Raw genomic sequence first — 3,128 nt, 5'->3', positions numbered from 1 at the left:
CGCTCTTCCGCCTTCTGCGCTCTCCTCGGGCAGCGAGGGGAGGGGCGCGGGGAGGAGCCAGGCCGGCGGCGCGGCGCTCGAGCGCCCCCTGGCGCCGGTCCTCCACGGCGCGGGCTACTGCGCAGGCGCGGGGCGCTCCTGGCGGCTAGCCCCGGAGAGCAGGCTGGGTGGGTGGGCTTCTCTCGCGCTCCGCGGTCGCGTTATGCGGAGTCCTTGCTCCGCAGTCCTGATTCATATCCTCATTCTCACTTTCTCCCCGTGTCTCCTTCCAACTTTCTCCCCTCTCCTGTGTCTGTGTCTGTGTCTGTGTCTGTGTCTGTGTCTGTGTCTGTGTCTGTGTCTGTGTCTGTCTCTTTGTCTCTCTCTGTCTCTTTGTCTCTCTGTCTCTGTCTCTCTGTCTCTTTGTCTCTCTGTCTCTGTCTCTCTGTCTCTGTCTCTTTGTCTTTGTCTCTTTGTCTGTCTCTGTCGTCTCTCTCTGTCTCTGTCTCTCTGTCTCTTTGTCTCTCTCTGTCTCTTTGTCTCTCTCTCTGTCCCTGTCTCTGTCTCTGTCTTTCTGTCTCTGTCTCTCTGTCTCTCTGTCTCTGTCGTCTCTCTGTCTCTGTCTTTCTGTCTCTGTCTCTCTGTCTCTCCCTGTCTCTGTCACTCTCTGTCTCTCTGTCAGCCTCTGTCTCTGTCTCTCCCCTCCCCTCCCCTCCTTTCCTCTCTCCTCTCCCCTCCCTTCCTTTCTCCTCCCCTCCCCTCTCCATCTTCTCTCTTCTCCTCTCTCAGTTTGGTGTGTTGAAGTACAGGGTTTGTGGGTAAATTGCAGGCGATGAATCAGTCCTTGAGTAACTGATTTGGTACTCAACAGCAACACAAGTAACCCCAAACTGTATTTCTATAGGGCCCCCTATTCAAGCAGGAGAAACCCTATCTAGGTAAGATCTGTTGATCTTGGAGAATTCTTCAGTCCCTCCCCAACTCCACCCTCCTTGCCCAGGAAGTTTCCAGGTAGGGAGAATCATCTATGAATCACATAGCCCTTCCCCTTCACCCAGGCCCAGCGAGTCAGTCCTTGCATGAACCCTTTCCAGCCATACTAGCCTTTCCTCTGTCATTGTCATGGGAAAGCTATTTTGAATTCCCTGTTTAACTGGACAGAAGTGTCTTTGGAATGTGAAGACACGTCGTTGCAAGAGGTGCATGAAAACATTTGCACCTACATTTGTGAATTTGGTTATTTTCCATCTCATAGAGTAGGTGTTACAGGAGAATAGTCACATGTACGTAGGTGTCCTGGTCCAGTGCTCCTTTTTCATAAGCTGTGTGAGTTTAGATTGCTACTTAATCTGCATCTCAGTGTACTTATATTAATGTGGGAATTAATAATAAGTCATTGGATGGGATACATCAATAAATATATAAATACATGATCTAAAATTATGAAAAAATAAATATTTGCTCAATAAATATTAACAATAGGTGGCTGATGAAACTAAAAATGCTTATCTTTTCAAGGCAAGAATCTGTTGCTAGTTCTCATGTTCAATTGGCTCCCTTTGAAAATGTATCTTCAAATATTTGAGACATAAAAGTATAAAGAATTATACCCAAATATTCATGTGTTTGTCACCCATTTTAAAAAATAAAACATTGCCAGAATTCCCACCTCCTGCATATCCTTCCTCAGTACCACCCTTTTACAAACAAATCTGCAAAGGGATGGAAAAGCAATCATGTGAAACTGAGGCAGAGAAAAGAAAGGCCCAGGGAGAAAGTCTTCCCACTATTTATTAATGTAAGCTCTGGTATAAATTAAGTCCTCTCCCAGCTTCAGTTTTCAAAACCATAAAAAAAGAAAATGGTGTCTGTCTAACAAGACTTTTGTTAGGACCAACTGATGAAAAAAATCTATGTGGAAGAACTCAACATTAGATTTAAAAACAGATCGGACATCTTGTGTGTGTTTATCTTGTTAGCATGAGCATCTTTGAGGGGGTACCTTTGCCTACTTCTACACCCTTTTTCTGTTTCACTACTGTCACAATTGCTTTTCTCTTGTGGCTGGGACAAAATACCTGACACCCAAAATTAAGGAAGGAAAGGTTCATTTGGCTCACACTTATTGGAGGTTTCAGTCCATACCCAGCTGGCTTCAAGGCAGAGTGGCACACGGCAGAGGGCAGCCTTTCATGGTAATGGAAAACAGCAAAGAGGCAAGAGAGGAGCAGCGGCTGTGGCAGCTAGCAAGCCTCTCTCCCCTTCTTACGTTGTTATTCAGGCTGTCTGCCCCAGCTTGGGCATAGCACTCACATCCACAGTCCCCCCATGGGATCATGAATCAATCACCAACTCCAGAAGCCCCCCTCAGTGATGGCGTGAGGCTTTAGGGAGACAACTAGCCACAAACCATAGCAACTACCTTATTCGTAGTGTGGAGGAGTCTTTAGGCTCAGCCATGCCCCGGGCCCACAGGAACCTTACAGTTTTCCTCTGCTTGCCATCAGGCAGGGCATGTAACAAGTTGTGACTTATCATCTGTGGGGGAAAAGAGATGTGAGCATTTTTAAGACAAAGCATTTGATTTTCATCATAAGATGCTTCTTTATGCTCAACCACAAAGACCATGGGGTGGCTATAAAAAGGAATGGTGGATAATTGAACTGCAGTATAGATGACGGTTGTCTTGGAGAGTAAACCCACCTGCCTTCAACTCTTGAGTAGAGACAAAGCCCTGCTGCTTTAAGCCAGTGAGCTACTTGGGGGTGTCTTTTCTGCAGCACAACCCAGCCTATCTTCTATATAGTTCCCTCCTGAGGTCTTCTAATACTACGAGTCAGAGCAGAGAAGTTGCACTTGTGGCTCGAGTCCTATGTCTTCATCTGCAACACTGGAATAAAATCTACCTTGTTGTCTTTTCAGAGATGACTTAAAATACTTATTTCAATGATCTCTTCCTCAAACATTTGAAAATGAGGAGCTGGGAATATAGCTCAGTAGCACAGCGCCTGGGAAGCTCAAGGTCCTGAGTTTGATTTCCAGTACTGGAAAGAAAGAAAGAAAGAAAGAAAGAAAGAAAGAAAGAAAGAAAGAAAGAAAGAAAGAAAGAAAAGATGAGATGGCCCTCAGAGAGAAAGAAAGAAAGAAAG

The sequence above is a fragment of the Octodon degus genome, unplaced genomic scaffold (assembly GCF_000260255.1).
Source record: "Octodon degus isolate 3935 unplaced genomic scaffold, OctDeg1.0 scaffold00018, whole genome shotgun sequence".
Taxonomy (NCBI): Eukaryota; Metazoa; Chordata; class Mammalia; order Rodentia; family Octodontidae; genus Octodon; species Octodon degus.
Note: the sequence above shows the minus strand (reverse complement) of the source record.